Genomic DNA, 18857 nt, shown 5'->3' with positions numbered 1-18857 from the left:
ATCGTTAGTATGAGCCTTGCAGCATTTGGACACACACACAGGCATACATATGTGCATGTGCCACGTAATTTCACAGCATTGACATATTCCAGAAATTATCTCATAATGCAGCCTGATTTGCATTGAAGATCTTTAATTATTTTATAATAGCCATCCAAGAAAACTATAAAGTGGCTCTGCAGCATTTATACTGTTTATTTGAATATTTAATAGGGGTTTCTGGAAATCTATTTCATCCTGCATTACTCACACTGCTAGGTGACTTGCTGCTTTATTTGTAGGGCAATGCACTTAGTAATCTTACTACACATAAAATGATTCTTCATAGAGGATATAGTTAAGCCTCAGCCAGGATGTCCTGAGGTGTGGGACTTGATATAAAGAGCATGGGGTGGGAATTTATATTGATAAAATCATTTGATTCCTGAGACAAGCCACCAATCCTTCTAACTCATGGGTCTAAAAAGATTGCCTCTTCATGGTGCCCTAAAACACAGCACAAACTCACCACAGATAGGGGTCAAAGAGGCCCACTTTTATGAGGTGATCTTCCTGGAGTGTGTTAAGAGCCAGATCAGCCTGGAGCCTGGGAAGAGGCAATAATCAGACAAAATTTGGGGTGTTGGGCTGAAAAAGAAGGGAATTGTGCTTTCTCTGTTGCTTGCTTTCTTTGTGATTTTATAATAGGAAAGATAAAATCCACAGGTCAATTGTAGGATGGAGCCATAAGGAGAAATCAGGGAACACACTTATGGGCCTGCTTATGTGCCTACAAAAGTGTCTCTGGGGTGAAGCCTTAAAACAGTGCAAAGGCTGAGAACAGGTAACGGTGGGTCCTCACCCCTGCACTCGTGATTGCAAGACCCCACTCAGGCTCATGGTGCAGCAACAAAGGGGTTTATTAACAAAGTGGAGACTGGAAAAAAATAGAGTTTCTTTCCTTTTTTTTAAGATTTATATATTCATTTATTTATACAAGCACTGGGTACAGTCAAAAGCGCAGGAGGGTGAGAGAATTCACCAGAGAGAGAGTGGGGAAGAGAACAGGCAGACTGACGAAACACACTGCTGAGGGGAGCAGCAGGAGAGACAGGAGAGGTCTGTCGCACCATATGGGACCCTCACAGGCGCCCGGGGATCGAACCACCACTGCAGAGGCTGCGAGCAGCCTCGTAGCCCAGCACTCAACCACTGTGACACCAGGGGAGGCCCGAAAAAAAGTTTCTAAGGCCACAAGTGGCCAGCTGTCCTAGCCCACAGTGTCCACAGTTTCCAGCAGTCCAAACCAAAGGCTGCTTGTACAAGATGGCATCCCTTTGTTGAGGGCCTGAAGCCAGTTGCACACCTGTAAGTGGTACACCAGGATCCAACTCGCTTTGACAACTGGAGGTAACCGCAGGGCGTGCTGCTGAGATGGTGCCACAGCAGCAAGCAGCACCTCTCTGGAGGCCGGGCTGGCCAATAACAGATGCCACAATGGACAGTGTCAGAGAGGATAGAGGAAGGTGGTGCTAGAGAATCCTAACAGCGGACCTCTCTCAGAGATACAGGTCAGTGTTGCTGGTCAGCACTGGTCAGCAGGCAATGGTGCCAGAGAACAGGCCCAGTATGACAGCCATTTGAGTGATGTTGGTGTAATCCAATAGCAGACAACCCTTTTGGAGACACTGGGCACAGGCCAGTGTTGCCATTGTACAGGTAATGTTAGGGCAGGGATGGGGGCAGGAGCAGTAGTAAGGATGCAGTTTGAAGTGGAGAGCAGATGAAAATGTCTGAGGAGGTCTGAGTGTTGACGAAGCTTCCCAGTGAAGGTCTGGAACAGTTTTTTCCAGAAGTTCCCACTACCCATTCATCAGGTATCTGCAGGGACAGCAACAGCCAGGGTCAGAAGCTGTTGCAATCTGGGGAATTCTGGCCATTTTGCCTCACTGACATCCAGTGCTCTTGCCAAGTAAAGCAGTCTTATTTGTAAAGAGAGCTCTGAAAACACCAGAGTTTGTGGAAGGTAAGGCATACCAGTTTTGGTCATCATAGACCTATGACTCACATTTTGGCCTTTTATAGCACAGACTTGTAGACAAATAAAGCCCGGAGGACAAGGCAGCAGTGAGAAGAGGTAGCACTGTGGTGCCTGGGAGCTTGCAGGAGACTGCAGTGACTCCTGCAAGTGGACAGAGGTCAGGAAGGACAGTGATCCAAAAGGTGGAATGACTGGGAGTTAGGAGAGTTCATGGGGCACTCTGCTGTGGCCCAACGTTGATGGGAGTGTCCTGGATGAACATAAGTTCCCCCGATAATAACCTTGACTTCCGGCAAGAAAACAGCTTGCTCTTTGGACGAATAAGCAACCCAACACCTGCTGGGGACAAAGCAGGCCTCTGCAGATTGCATCTTCGAGGTTCCTAGTCTAGAGGCTTCTCCTGCCCACAGTGATTACTTACAGGACCCTCTCCAACTATTACCGTCTTTCTCTAAACAGGCGTAGTTTGCCAAGGCCGTGCCAGGCCAATTTTAGACCTAGGGACCTGTAGGGACCAAGTGAGACTAGGCTGCCCTCGAGGACCCACCCGCCCTGGTGGGCATACGCTGAAGTGGTGAGCAGATGATACGCGTCCATGAAGTTTTAGATCTCTGGCACTCTTTGCGACAATGCCATCGGGTATTGTATATGCAATTGTCTGATGGTTCGTTTTGGCCTAGAAGATTAAGCAACTGCCAACCAAACCCCACTGTTGGGCATGCTGCTGAGAGAATACAGAGGATGCAGGACTGGCCTTGTCTGGCTTCGTATTGGACCTTACTTCAGTAATTTTAAGAAAAGAAAAGTGATTCTAAGTGTGCCCTAGCAGTGATTGGGAGATGGACAGCTGTTCTGCAAACTTATTAAATAAATAACTTATTAAATAAATCCAATTCACTGGCATGCATTTTTAATCCTAATATAGAGTATGATCCTTTGGAACTCAACCATGTCCTAACTGATCTTTAAAACCCAAATAAATATGCTGGCAAAGTTGATGCCGGCATATACAGTAACAAGCGTCTGTTTCATGGTGAGTGTATAGGTAATGTAATGCATATACAGCTGGGCTGTGCATCTTCAGTTCTGGAATATAACTGATGCTCCCCTTTAGCATCTCAAAGTGAAGCAAATGAGCCTCCCGTAACTGTCCTTTTCACCCCGCTGGCCCCTAGACCCTCCCACTGGTTAAGTCCAGGACTTTCCCTGCTCTTAGGTGTTTCCAAAGACTCCAGGGCCAGGCACCATCCTGTCCGCCTGGGTCAGAGAATCTCAATGCCCAACAGCAGGTGCTGTGAAGACCTGGAAAAATTACTCACCACTCACTGTCCTGCCAAGACACAGACAGAGCTCAGAGTCCCTCTGGGGTTCTCAGAGGCCACTGCTGCTGCTACTCCTGTCATGATGGTCCCCAATCTGGAGGCCCTCTTGCTGGCATCCTCCAACCACCAGGATGCCCTCTTCCTGGCATCCTCCTACACCAGGTGCAGGCTGCCTGGTGGCTCCGGCTTAGGCTGTCTGAGGAGGTCTTTGGCACGACATACAGCCAGACGAGTGGCCTGGCCTCCCCGGGGTCTGTAGCAGCCTGCCTTGTTCAGCAGGCCCAGGCCCAGACTCAGACCCCAGGCCCAGACTCATACCCAGATGTACTGTTGACCCTTTGCCCTTGGGATAGTTCTGTGGCTACCATATTTCCTATCTTTCTAACCTCACCAGGATTCTTTTTTTGTTTTTCTTTTTAATTTCAGGGACCTTGATCCCGTCTGTGCATGGACTTGCACAAGGTAACAATCTCAGGCTATCGGGGCCTCCCCAGAACAGAGGTAACTCAGAATCTCAGGGAAGAAGTGTAGGGTGCCTGTTGCACTTCTCTTTCCTAGAGACCCTGGGCTCTACACGCTATGACCACTGTTGCCAGGCAAACTGCCAGCTTGGCAAGGACATCACTTCATGACAGAGACTAAATCGGGTCCGTGACTTAGTAGGTTACCCCACTTTATTTAAAATTAGGATCGGTCTATTTTATTTTACATTTCATTTTGTTTTGTTTTACTCATTTATTTTTTGGCTATTTATTTTCTCAACAATGTTTTTCATGGCTTTTCAAAAGACAACTGGAATAAAACGAGGTATCTTTTTCAATTCTACAGCCCAGGAAAGTGAACAGAGAGAGGTTCAATTTCACCCTTGCTCCTGCGGGGGGCAGACACTGTGCTGACCTGGAACAGAGACCCTACCCCCTGGGGCCTGTCTAGGGTGGAGTAAGGCCCTCCAGCCACTGCCGGTACTTATCTGGACACATCTTGCCATTTAGTGTATGCAGATGTGCCCAGCTTTACTCACTGGGGCCTGGAGGTGACAGTAGGAGCCATGGCATTTACTGAATGACCCTGGCCATCCCATCAGCTCCCACTAGATGCACTGATCACACTGCAGGTAGAAGTGCTCATGAGCTGAAGCCTACTGGACAAATGTTAACTGCAGGTTACAGTTGTTATTACTGGTCATACCTGGGAGAGGTCAGCACAGTCTCATCAAGTGTTGGCCCTTGAGATAGCAGACAGATTTAAGACATAGAAACACGCTTGATTTTGGGGAGGTGTAGAGCCCAGGCTTCCCAGTACCATTCCCTGTTTCCTGGGTACATTATGCAAATGTTCCATCTTAATTTCTAATGGAAAAGTCAGGTTATTAACCATCCTCACCTCACCACCACAGTCGTTAACATTTTCCATGTGCTCATTTTGATCTGCACATTCTGTTACTCATTGACTCTCATCTGGGATGGGACTATTGTTATCTTACCTCTGTTGGTCAGGTGAAGTAACTGAGAGGTGCAACACTTTGCTCAAGGTTAAAAGGGAGAATGCAGGCCTCCCTGGTGGTGCAGGGGTTAGAGACAGTGCTGTCAAGCTATCGCCAGCTACTACAGCACGAGTTCGATCCCCAGCCCACCAGGGAGAAACCCACATGGTGCAGCAGACCTCTCCTGTCTCGCTTGCTTCTCCTCAGCATCGTATTTCAATAGATCTGCCTGTTATGCTCTCTACTCTCTCTGGCGAATCCTTTCACCCCCCCACCTCTGGTCTGTACCCCAGTTCTTGAATGCGTAAATAAATAAATCTTAAAAAAAATAAAAGGGAGAATGCACACAGAAGGTGGGCCTGGGGTGTGTATGGCGCCCAGGAAGAGCCAAACTCATTTGCCACTTCTGCTGGAGTCATGGTCAGAAGAGGAGCTGTCACCTATGGGAGGTGGGAGGAATGCAGGCAGGAAGCTCACAATCACATAGTGACCCAACAAGAGTCACTGTCCCCAGCCTCCTGCCTTATGACTTGTACTGTTTTCTTTCTTAGGTGTGACACATATATACACACACCACACATATACCACACCACACAGGCCACACATATATACATACCATGTGCATGCACACACACCACATAAAACCCCAATACCTTCATGCTGCATATCACACAGAGTACACTCATACCACACATACAGGCCCACGTGCATGCGCACACACACACACACACACACACACACCCTTGAAGCATCACCTGACCAAGTTGGGCTCATGTGCTTCTCCTCTACACATCTTGAAGTCCTGTTTTCTTCCCTCCTACAGACCTTACCAATAGATTGGAAGACCCTAAGAATTGTTACCATTCTCTGTGCATCTCGTAGACCCATAAATAACACAAGTCTTCCCAGAGGAGATAGCTGCAGTGACTTTTAACTTAATTAGAACATGCTTGGGTGAACAATGAAGAGGATATGGGCTGAATTCCATGTATTTATTCATGGTTAACCAGCACACTGAGCTGTTGATCAGCCTCTGTTGTTGTTTGCAAAATGGTAGTAGTTTTTGTAGAAGATATGACCAGAAAAACAACAATAGAACATATTTGCAGATTACTTAGCAAATACGACGTTAGGAGAATTGCTTTCAGCAATATGACGGGAGGTATGAAATACATTGCTATGGAAACTGAAGGAAAGTAAAAATAATTTAGGCCAGTCATATAAAGATAGACTCTTCTTTTGGAGGAAAGAAAAAAGTCATCCCAATAAAATAACTTTCCCACTTAAGGAAATGTTTTCTTCTTTTCCTTTTCTTCCCTGCTGTGCTGAGTCAGGCACTGGAACACAAGCAGGACAAGTGTCGTGAACCACCATGGGACACAGACACAGATAAGACAGGATGCCTCAGCTCCTCGTTTGGCCACGCAGTAGAAAACTACTGATGTGTTTTCCATCTCTATAATTTTGTTATTTCAAGAATATTATATCCATTAAATAATATAGTTTGTAAAATGCAGAGATTAGATTTTTCAACTTAGCACAATTCCCTTGAAATTCAAGTAATTTGTGGCAATAGCTTCTTGTTTTTATGAATGGGCTGAATTCTATGATATGGATGTATCACAGTTCTTTAATCATTTATCTTTGAAGATCAGTTGGGTACTTTCTAGTTTGGGCTTTTATGAACAAAGATGTCAAGTTTCGTTTTGTTTAATTTCCTTTGAGACTTTCTCTTTGACCCCAGGATTACTTAGGAGTATATTGCTTAAATTCCATGTTAGAAGATATCATGCTATCTTTCTTTGATAGATTTCTAGTAGTTTCTTTAGAAGATATGACTGTTCTGATTGGAAAATATATTGTACATAGTTTCAGTACTTTCAATTTTGTTAAGGTTTGTTTTATGACTTGGAATTTGTTACATTATTGATAAAACTTCTATGCACATTTTGTTTAAATGTTATACATATTTCTATGTGAAAATAAACTTTCTTTGGGGAAAATGTCATGATCGTGGGCACTTAAATGGATTGTAGATTCTCCTTTTTTACTTGTAATTTTCTCTAAACATCTATTAGATCCTATTGTGAAATGTTATTGTCATGTCTGATTTTGTTCTAATAGTTCTGGTAATTGCTGAAGAAAGATAATTAAAATCCTCAACTATACTTGTGCATTAATCTATTTAGTATTCCTTTTAGCTCTGGCAGTTTTTGCTTCATACATTTTGAAACTTTGTTGTTTGGTGCACGCACATCTATATTTCTTCTAAGTCCTGCTGCTACTCTTCTCTTATCTTATGCCTCTGGCCAGACAAAGCATGTGTTTTTAATCTGTTTGTTGGGGTGGTTGGTTCTAGATTGTGGACCTTTCTGGAGCATGTTCTTGGATATATGAGAAATAAAAAGAAAACCCAGGGAAGCCACCACAACACGTCTCTTCAAATGGTAAGTGCCTTGTTCTTCCCCACCCTCTCAGAGTCCTTTTGAGATTATCTGTTAGATTATTTCTAGGAGTTATCACTAAGTTTGCAGGGAAAAGTTTTATTTTTGTCTCTGAACCAGCAAAATCTTATATTTAAATATTTTATTTTATTTTAACCAATGATAGAAATTAAGTAATAAAAATAGTACTTTAAAAATAATGAAATGAGAAATGAAATTATTTTTACTTCTTTCTCCAAGGCCCATAGGGAAGGTGGGGGTTGCTTTCCTCTTACACAACCAAGCCAGAACACCATGATAAAGGGAGAGTCACAGGCCCATGAGGCAGATAAATGAATGTCCTGACTCCTTGGCTGGAAATTAGCTGAGACATAAGACCTATTGTATCCATTTGTTTTTATGGGTAGGAATGTTTTGTTGATTTCGTAGGATAAGATCTTCAAGAGTTAGGTATTACAAAGAACATGTAATGCATTATCTCCTGGATTTCTGTTCTGGCAGGTGGCCCTACTCTCCCTGTTTCAATTGTCTAAAATGTCAATTCTGATAGGAACTCTTGTTTTTCAGTGTCATTGTCCCCACTTCATAGAGGAGTCAACAGACTTTAAAATATTACGTAAGTTGCTATGATCTTACTGGTGGGATGTGACAAAGTGATACATTAGACTCAGATCTGTTCAGCTCTGAAGCATGTATGACAACTCCTGTTTAAGACACTGGATAATTACGATAAGCAGACCCCTCTGTTGTTCATGTTCTTATGAAGCTTGTAGTGGGTGAGAGAGACTTCAGTAGGATACTCACAAATACGCAAGACAAATAAGTGTCTGATCACCAAATGAGACAAATGCTTCAAAGTACATGAAAGTGGTTCTAGGGAAAGAGGGGATCTGGTTTTGGGTTAGAGTCCCCTGCTGATATGGAGAATGAAAAAATAATGGGGTGAGACAAGGAAGGGAAGAAGGCAGACTCCAGGTAGTGGGAAAAATCAGGTTGAAACTCAAACTCCTAGGAGGTGAAGAAGCCCAAGCCTTCTGGTTCAGGGATTGGGCCAGGAAACATGGGACGCTGAGTCACCAAAAGTAGAAAAGTGGCTTGCAGAAAGGAAATGTTAGAGTTTTTTAGGCACCACACACAAGTCCAAGACAAGAATTTTAGTTTTCACATTAAGTACTAGGTGCCTTCTTTCAATTCTGTAATTGAGACCTTGGATCCACCAACTCACTGCAGTATTTTTCAGGTAAGTAAGAGGTCCATATCAGGGGCTCAGTATATCATATAGATTAAAAACAAAAAAATCAAAAAAAAAAAAGAAGGGACCCTCAAAAAGGCCAGACACACCTGGCTTCAGCACTTGTTAACCATGAAACTGGGTACATTTAGCTACCTCTAGACCTTTCAGCCTCCTTACTTCACCACAGCAAGAATAGTGCCAGCTTTATATGTTTGTGATGAGGAGTGAATCAGCAAGCGGTGCCCACTCAGCTGAACTGTAGCACATGTGAATACATGACCATAACAGAAATAGCTGTGGTCATTACTTCCCTTCACTGTCCTCAAGAAGGTTATGTTTCCTTTAGATGCTCTGCCCAGAGGGATTTGACTCACCTCTGGCTTTTGGAGACCTAGTGTGTGCCTCTTCTAAACAGCTGGGATTGCAAAAGTTAAAATTTGGAATTGAAAGCACTCTCTTTTGCCTTAATAATCAGAGCATGAGTTTCTGAGCAATTTCATCTGCCTCTGTCCTCATTAAATGAAAACAAACTTCCCTCTATAGGGGGCCACTCTCTCCTATCACATAATGAACACATAACCATCATGGTTTGGAAAATGAGAAAATAAAACCAGGTATATTAAGAATTCAATCAGAGAAATGATGATAACACATCAAATGTGCCCTTGTTCAGGATGAAAACACACATAACTCTTGTCTCAAGAAGTGCTTGGGAGGAGATTATATGGGGAGAAGACATTTATATTAACAAAGGATGGAGAGCAGTAGTATGCCGCCACTCATACAGGTAGACATATGGAGATATGTGAGATTCTTATAAATATTCTGAATTTTAGAATTAAGAGAGTAAAAGGAATTTGGATGGTTCAATTTAGGAAAACCATAATAGTGAAACTAATGGACATAATTCTATTCTTTTCTGTCCAGCTGGATCCATTAATAGTATTATTGAAACTTCCATTGAATAAGTACCTGCTGTGCTCTAGGACCTGCATCTGTTCTTTGGATCTAGAAAAACACAGATTTTGTGGAACATAGAAGATCTCATTTTTTTGCCTCCCTGGTGGTGCAAGGGGTTAAGCACCACACTATGATGTAATATGCAGCCTCTGCAGCACAAGTTCAATCCCCAGCTGGCCAGGGAGCAAACCACATGGCGCAGCAGACCTCTTTTGTCTCACCCGCTGTACCCCTCAGCAGTGTATTTCAACCAGTCTGCCTGTTCAGTTCCCTGCTCTATCTCTGGTGAATCCTCTCACCCCCTACTTCTCTGGCCTGTACCCCTGTTCTTGTATGCATAAATAAATAAATCTTTTTTTTTTTAAATCTCATTTTTACCTAAAATTTCTACCAGGGCTTAGAAAAATGATATTAAAGGAGTCTTCACATTTTCTGAACAGCAATTCCTTCTATGTAAAATGTGGGCAATAGTGCCTACCAATGGAGTTGTTGTTGAGGGAAATGAGATGGCCATCTGTCATAGTGTGGCAAACCCAAGCAGCATAATTGGACTGAGATATGTGTTATGAATATGGCTTACGTTAGTCCTAAGCACAGAGTGCACAGATGTGCCAGGGCTCCACGGTCCCTTTCTTCAACATGTTCAGAGACCATCAGAGCAGGATCACTCTATTATTTCGCATCAAAAAGTAAAGCAAGTATTTCAGAGATGGAATGACAAGCTAATTTCTTTTTCCATATATTGTGATACAAACTTGCAACACTAGGAGCCAGGGGATTTCCATATATAAAGCTTCAAAGCAGACCATTTTGTTGAGAGTGGAGGGACAATAGAGGGGATTTGGGTAGGTGTGATGGCAACAGGAGCAACAATTTTGGAGACAACTCTGACATGTGTGTGAGTTCTCCTCCCACCTCAATGGGCTCCTGGCAGAGCCCAAGCTGCTGTTTCACCCATCATGACTTTTCTGGGATCCCATATAATTTCTGAGGCCCCAAAAATGAGGCACAGCAGACCTCTAACTGGAATTAAGACACTTCTTTATTGTGATTTCACAGGGATCAATAAGCTAGAGATAAAAGAACACAGCGCATCCTGCTTTGTGTCCTCAATCTTCTGCTTGAGGGCAGGGTTTCTGTCCTATCACTGACTTCCTGCTGTTCAATTTCATGGGACTTGTTTCTCACCATATCGACTTGTTGCTTCTTCCCCTGACTCTCACCTGTAGGGAAAAAAGCATGATTTAGGCTGAGGTCAAAGTGTTACAGGGCAGCTCTAGGGGAAAACAGGGTGACTTGGATGAATCCTGCGATTAAGATCATGGGACAAGAAACTCCCTGGTGGCCCAAGGGGTTAAGATGCAACTTATGAAGCTGTCCGCAGCCTCTGCAGCACAAATTCAATCCTCAGCCAGGGAGCTACCCACATGGCGCAGCAGACCTCTCCTGCCTCGCCCACTGGTCCCCTCAGCAGTGTGTTTCAGTCTATCTGCCTGTTCTGTTCCCCGCTCTGTCTCTGGTGAATCCTCTCACCCTCCCCTCCCCCTGTACCTTTAGCCTGTACCCCAATTCTTGTATGCATAAATAAATAAATATTTTTTTTTAAAAAAAGATCTTGGGACAAGACCAAAAGGCATTGAGGCACAGGGCAAGCTAGGGTTATTAGGCAGTTTCAGGGACAGTGCAGGAGGGGACCTCTGAAGAATTTAGGGAGGCTTCAGAGGTAAGGACAACCAAGGGTATATAACCAATTCCATTAGGAAAAACACACCCCAGGACCACGGACAATATTAATGCTGTTAACTATGGTCCTGGTTTCTTCAGGTGATAAAGGGAGGTGGAGACTAGAGAAATGGAGAGTGGTTTAATTTATGGACAACTTAGAAGGGCAGCTGCTTAACTTCAATGTAGAGACGCTCACCCGGAGGACCAGGCCATAAAGATAAAGTGTAGAGATACTCACCGGGAGGACTAGGCCATAAAGATAGAGTGACAAGCATGAAAAATGGGGAAAGGGAAAGCTGTTAGATAAGGAATGTGAATTTTCCCCACTTAGGAAGTGTGAGACCCTCTGGGAGTTAACCAATCAGGGAGAGAAAGAGTAAAATTTAAACATAATGAGGGAGAGAAAGTATATATTGCCAACATAATATCCCGTACCAGCTCATCTTGGCCCCTCCCAGGTACTTTATACCTGGGAGTCTTTCTTCTTTGTCTCTTTTCTTCCTAAATAAACTTTTCTTTGAAAGACAAGATTTGTCTCTCTCTGCTTACTTACTATGGTTTTGCGAGACAAGAACTCGTGGTAAAGCGGCAGCAGTTGTTACACACGCCGGCATCAATATGTCATTTTCCAACTAAAACGAATACACATCGACTCTGCTGTCCGCTTCTGACTATGCAGGCCTGTTTTGCTCCTCTCCCAAATAAACATGTCCTTTTAAAATGTAAAATACAGGACTCAGATCAACATGGTGGAAAGGAAACACTGCGAGTAAGATCTCCCATTAAAAAAAGTTAATAGGGAGGAAAATCAGCAGGTCCCAGGGAGCAATGGGACACGGAAGATAAACGGGCGACTCCAGCAAACTACCTGAAGAAGAAAATTGCCATAAAATAGGACTAGAAGGGAGGAAAGCTCAGAAACCTGCTCCCCTCCCCCAACCACAAAGTCGGCACTCTCCGACCAACAAAAAGGAGGAAAAAACAAACTAAAAGGACCAACAAGAACAAACTATGCATCAAGCGGGACTGTGAGTGGAAAGGAACTATTTCAGCCACCACATGCTGCACCTCCCCCTGCCGTGACCTTCAGGGCTAAAGGCTGTTGCCATGGTCCCTGAGGTCAGGCATGGGCAAGAAACCACACGTGCAGGCAGGGGGAGAACAGCAAACTCCCTAAGGCATAGATAAGCCAGATGGATGCCTGTTAAGAGATAACGACCACCAGAAGCTGCCACAGGCTTGTTAAGAAGGAACGCTGACCACAGGGAACCTTATCTCGCTTTCTCAAGGCACACAAACTTTATTCTACTACAACTGTCTTTCTCAATTTTTTTCTTTTTCCCGGTCTAAAAAGGTCATTGGTTGCTAATTAAAAAAACATACGTAATTTAATAGGTAGGTTAACTGAAATGAAACATTACAAAACTCTGTGTAATAATAGAATGGTTAGTAATTTCTAGGTTATATGCTCAGCTTTGATAGCTTTGATGTTAATAAAAAAGCATTGCATTATAAGAAGTAAAATTCACCCATAATAATCAATAATAATTAAAAATAAGTTAGTGGTAGTGAGTAGTTATTAAAACAAAAATGTAATTACTTAGAACAAAAGAAAGAATTAATAGCCTGTCTACTCAGGAATGTAGCTAGGTCCAGATGTGACTTCAGACATAGATCACTGCCCTGTCAATGATAAGCTAAACCTATGAGCAAGCTGGTTTAGTTCACTGATAACCAATCCTATGCCTTTAGAAAAACATATATATACTGACCACTGACTCAAATAAAGACACACTCAGATTTTCACTCTCTTGAAGTGTGTCTGTGTGTCATTCATTCGCCCAAGCCTTGACCACTCTGCGCAATCTCTCAACCCTGAGACGGCCTCATTATCCACTGCTGTGCTGGTCCGCGGCCAGTGGCGCCCGAACATGGGGCCCGACTTCGAATTTTGCTGAGTTTCCACCTAAATGGAGAGGTGAGTAGCGAAGAGATTGCGTTGGGTAAGCTATCTCCCTTCTAGTGTGTGAGTGTGAATGTGAGTCCCCTTAAAAACCCCTTCTTTCTAAAAACAGTCAAGGATAGGATCCTCACTGGAGCGTCCGGAGCTAGCTGATAAAGGGTGATCAGTTTGAGACAGTGAGAAGTTTTTCTAAATGTGAAAGTATACTCGTGGTGCTGTGTGTGCGTGTGTGAGAGTGCATGACTACGGCTCCATGGCCTTTATGGCTACGGAGTCTGAGTGAGCTGCACCCGCGATTTCCGTGGAAGAACGTCATATGGCATAACGGTCATCTGCTCTTTGGAGTAGCCTGGTCCGGGATTTATATGGACACACCTTAGCTAAGAAGCCTCCACAAGCTCCCGCGAGGGACATGGGCCGGACATCACAGTTGAAAGAAAACTCTGGATGAGTGAACAAAGCACCACGAGGCCATGGGTCAATTACAGATCAAAACCAGAGATCTTTTTCTATCTATACTAAGAAATATGATTGAAGCACGCGGTATTAAAGTAAGTGAAAAAGCTTTGCTGCAACTTTATGAATTCATATTACGGGTATGCCCGTGGTTTCCAGAACAAGGCAGTTTATCACTAGAAACCTGGAAAAAGGTAGGGAAAGAAGTAAAAGATTTCTATGCCCTTCATGGACCGTCTCAAGTCCCGACTCAGGCACTGTCCTTGTGGATACAGATTAGGGATCTGCTGGTTGATGCCACTGAGGCAGAATTATGGGAAAGTCAACACAAGGATGAGGCTCAGGATGTTCATACTATGAACAAAGACATAGAAAAAACCCCACTACTTGCTCAATCCTCCGCTCCCATACTGAAAGAATCCCTTTCCCAATCGGAGGATGAGCTTAGTGATCATGAGTACACTGAAATGTTAGATTAACTTTCAAAAACAAAAAGCCCTCCCGCCCAGCCACCAATCTTTTTCCAGTCATTACTAAACCTAAAACTACATCACATAAAAATCTTGTTCATGAAAGTACCCTCCGAGGACCACTAGGTGGCATTCTAGGATCAGCCAGAGAGGCCAGTAAAACGGGAGAGTTTTCATTTGCCTTTCCCGTGGTCAGACCCCCAGCTTTGGCTGGCACTGATGAAGAGGGCCCTGAATAGGAGGCTATCCCTATAAAAGCTCATCCGGGATCTCAGAAGATTTAAGGTAAGTCAGCCGAGAGGCACAAATTGTTTCTATCTTCAGCTTGTCCTAAACTTCTCTTGCTAAACATTTTCTTTCTCTCGGAGCCATCAAAGAGGCCATAAAAAGGGCACAGGACAGTCAGTAAATAACAAAGGGCGACTGCCTTAAAGACTCCTGTGAAAGGATAAACTGGTGACCAGACCAGGTAAGGGGACTAGCCCATCTGCCAGTCAAAGAATAAAAGTCTGGTATCGTCGTATGAGGGACTCTGGTCTCTGAAGAGCTAGGCACATGTCATGTAGAGGCCGTCCGGGAGCTGCACATAAGGGGCTGATCTCCCAACAGCTCGGTCCATCCTCCCTTGACTTCAGCAGAGGGGGAGCTGCCGAGACCCAGTAGAGGATGAATGGTCCCAATGTGACAGTTGGGAAAGTCATTCCTCACTAAGCACCACACAGGATCCGATACAGAACCCCATCCTGGTCTCAGATCCCTGTTAGGATTATTTGGATGGCTCCATATCTTTCCTCTCTCTCTCTCTCTCTCTCTCTCTCTCTCTCTCTCTCTCTCTCTCTCCCCTCCCTATTCTTCCTTCTCCTGCAATGCAACTGATTTTACTTCTCGGTTACCTGTGGGCTTCAGACAGGCAGTAGATATTTCACAAACTTTTTCTCTGTCCTTTATTTGATTGCAAAAAATTAATGGGCACCCGTCGGCCCGGTAAAAGCGACTAGCGTGAGGCCGCCATTCTTAAAGTCTCGGGTGACAGGTTTCTCAGCTGGCAAGGCTTCCTGATCCCCCACTTGCTGAGTGGGAATGTCGGGATTCTCTTGTCACTGATTCCTACTTTCCTCTATCATCCGTGGACTCCGAGGGTGCTCAGAACGACCAAGCTGTGACCCTTGGAATCCTGGACATCCAGGAGATCCGATGGCTCAGACAAGGCATTCTGCTAGGTCGGCACCTAGGCGAGAGTCACGGAGGCCTAACAGGAAAAAAAAAAAAGGGACTTCTTAATACCTCCCCTATAAATTGGACGGACTTCTTTCAGCTTCTATCAAGGCAAGTTACAAACATAAGGTACAAAATGGTCTTATAAAATTTTTGGGACACCCCTGGGAGCCTCTTCCCTGGTGTCTGTTTTAATCCTGCTGGTTGGCACAGGCAGGAGAGGCTGAGTTTCATATTATGACAGGGATGTATGTACAGTTTTGCCTCAAATCCTAGGTCCAGCTAATTAATTATACCTTTGGTATTACAAATTTGTCTCATGGCAGTTTTCCAAAAGGGAGTTTAAGACAAGTAAATATCAGGTTCTGGGCTACTGACGCTTCAAGGGCTATGGCTTAAGAAAAAGAAATCAGTTTTGTTGTCTGCTAAATGGACATCATTAAAAGTTAGGTTGCAGGACTCGGTCTGTGGCTTGTGTTGAGTCTCTACAGTTCAGGTGTGTTCAGGGTATGAGGAGAGTAGAATGTAAACCCTTTTGTACAAGGACTGGATAGGGGACGCCGGTAGGATCCCACAAAGTCCGGGCTCCCCACGCCTGTCTGTTCGGTGGGAGACAGACAGTGCTAAGATCAAATTGGTCACACTGGTAAGGGAGTGATTAAGTCCAGTAGACCTTATGCGAGGAAACTGTTAATCACTCACAGTTAGAGCTCCAAATTTAAATGGAGGGACACCTCTGGTAAAAGGGAGAAGTGGATTTAAAATTGGGTTCAATTTGACCCTAAATCCATAATTTTACCTGTTTTAATTTGGCCTATTATAGGTTTTCTCCACCCTTGGGGAAAGAAGCGGGTGTTGGACACCCGCTTTCATTCCTTTTTGCAGATGGGAGCCTCCTCGTCAGCCATGCAAAAGGGGCACACATTTCTCCTGCATCCTAGAGTTAAGACAAATTTTCAGGAGTAATTGTCTCCTATCTCACCTGTTGCTTCTCTTAGTCACTTAGACCCAAGTCTTGACATCTCTCCTGCATCCTAGAGCTGAGAGCCAGTCGAGAGGCCATAATATATGGTCCTGGTTGGATGGGACAACCTCTGACTTAACTGCAGGAATGTCCCAACTTTGTCTCTGCGCTGCTATTTTCTTTTCTTGCTACAGAGACCATAAAATGCTCTCTCTCAATTCCATGGGACATGCCCTTAAGCCACATTCTTAAAAAACTAGCCCAATTTGGCCATAAATGGCATCTTCTCCAGCTAAACTTCCTTGGTCACAGTCAAGACAAAAAAAGACAAAATGCTGGGGACTAATAATTAAAGGGGTCCACTACAGCTGGCTGGTAAAAAAGACTGCCTTTGCTCTCAATAAGCAGCTGCCTGGATTATTTTTTCCAGTGTTGAGATTATTGGTATGTCTCTGCTGCCTTCCAGTTGTGGGGGAACTAGACTCTCCCTTTGTCCACCTTGAAAAACTGTTCTGGTTCATACTAGGGAAAAAGTTCTATTTTCCTGTGTTTTTCTGATTTTAAAGTCTAGATTGTTAAAGGTAAAAACTGCTGAGTTACTTTGGACTTGCTAACGAGCTATAAAAGGTGATTTTTGGTAAAGTGACAACTTCTAAACTGCTTATTGGACCTGTAAAAGTTTAGTTTCTTATTAAGACTAATTAATTTCTGATAAGAGTTTGAAAACAGGCAAACTGTAAAGGAAGATCTTATTCTTCCTCTTCTGTCCTCCCAATACATGGTTCTGAAAAGAAAAAAAAAATGTATTTTGTCTTAAAAATGTGCTTGGTCTCAGTGTGACAAAAATAAAACAATGTAAAGCCAATTGATAATACTTGAAAATACAAACACAAAATGTTTTTCTTATCTAAGAAAGTTAGTACAAACTGCTTGACTTTAAAATTGTTGTGGTTTTGGTTGGACCCTAGGTTTTAAGTAAGGGTTAAAATTGGGTACTTGTTCTATGTAAGAATTCTAACTTCTATGTCATTAAAAACCTGCTTGATATAAAAAGGATATTAAAAACTCGGTTAAATGGATGTGTCAAACAAAAAATTGTCACTAAAGAAGGGCAGTATACTAAACTGTAGTTTCTCAGTGTCTTTGTAAATATTGGTAAAAATAACTGTTTCTTAAAATTAATACACATGGCCAAAAATTTGAAATGAAAATCAAGAGATCTCTTTGTTCTTGCTTTTTGCCTCTGGAGAATTAATTTTAAATGGCATATATATATATATATATATATATATATATATATAATCCTAAATCTTGAGATTGCGATCTAAAATTGTGGTTAAAAAAAAAAAAACTAATTCAAAATTTAATGGTTTAAAAAACATACATGCCTTAAGGTTTTAATGTTGGTATTAATACTTTACGTTGTTTAAATGTGTTTCCTCATGCTATACAAAGAAAATAATAATTAACCTGGCCTATGCAAACAAATAAAACTTACTTCTAGGCTTCTATCTCTTAATAAGATCTTGTTCCAGGAAGACTAATCTACTTGTCTTTTCCCCTTGAAATAAACAATATATTCTCCCAGTAAATGACTATATTTCTTTACAGAATTCAAGGTAACATCTAAAGCCATATGGACAAGTTACTGAAAAATGTTTATGGTTTATAAGTGTCTAATTTTTTTCTTGCTTTTGTCAATCTATCTAGTGTTTGCCTAAGAAAAATTTGGTATATAAAATTGTTACAGTGGCAACTCTGAAGTTGACTTAAAATTCAAGTTCTAAGGAAAAACTAAAGCCAAACTAAGGTTTTTGCTAAGTTTAGTAAAAAAGTGTTAACCATTAACTCAACTTTCAGGTTTACATTTTACTCCTTATTGTAAGGAAACTAATGTTTAATGGCATCTCAACTAAAAAAAAATATGTCTGTAAGTTATGTAGTCTAAAGAGATGATAGTGTAACAGTTATTATGGTGTCTTACAATGCAGAAATTAAAAACTAAAGTGCGATAATTCTGAATACAAGTAAGGTGTGTTTGTACTGTAAGAAAAAAAGGCAAAGAAAAGTGTAAAGGTCTGAGTGAGGGATTTTTGACAGAAAATTTTGTGTTTTCAAGTGACTTGCCATGAAATGTTTTGGTTAACTTAAATGTTAGTTGTGCACCTGTGTGGCACCAGGCTTTAGTTATTTTGATATAAAAAAATGTTTCTTGTTGTGAAAACAAACTGAGTCAATTTGGGTATATTGATACCTCATAGACAGTATTCTCATAAAATTGTTTCGCCTTTTCAACATAAATGTAAACAAATAAAATTATTCTAAAACACATAAGACTTCTTAAAACCTAATAAGCCAGTCATTTCAGGATAAATTTACTGAGGCTATAAAAAGGTATACTAATCTAGACCCTAAAGAGGACAAACAATTTAATGGTCTCAGTCTCCTTCATTAGTCATCCTTGCTCTGACATCAGGTGCAAACTCCAGAGACAAGTCAAGGGCCTAAAATCCTTTTAGCACTTTTAAACACGGCCTTCAAGGCCTACAGTAATATGGAGGGGACTAACTAGACTAAAAAGAAAGGGAGGAAGGCAAGAGA

At 42.5% G+C, this 18857-nt stretch overlaps 1 protein-coding gene and 1 long non-coding RNA gene across 2 annotated transcripts in view; one reads left to right on the top strand and one right to left on the bottom strand.

Annotated features, from left to right (window-relative positions):
• LOC129146158 (zinc finger protein 39-like) overlaps positions 1-18857 on the bottom strand; it is a 170624-nt gene that overhangs the window by 132867 nt on the left and 18900 nt on the right. The gene's annotated exons all lie outside the window — the stretch shown is intronic.
• On the top strand, positions 692-7878 carry LOC119250682 (uncharacterized). The gene is made up of 4 exons (XR_008552674.1): positions 692-823; positions 3769-3804; positions 7185-7272; positions 7837-7878. It is a non-coding gene; the product is annotated as an uncharacterized LOC119250682 (long non-coding RNA).

The sequence above is a fragment of the Talpa occidentalis genome, unplaced genomic scaffold, assembly GCF_014898055.3.
Source record: "Talpa occidentalis isolate TD23 unplaced genomic scaffold, MPIMG_talOcc4v2.1 talOcc4.18, whole genome shotgun sequence".
In the NCBI taxonomy this organism is placed as follows: Eukaryota; Metazoa; Chordata; class Mammalia; order Eulipotyphla; family Talpidae; genus Talpa; species Talpa occidentalis.
Note: the sequence above shows the minus strand (reverse complement) of the source record. Positions and strands in the feature narration are given on the sequence as shown.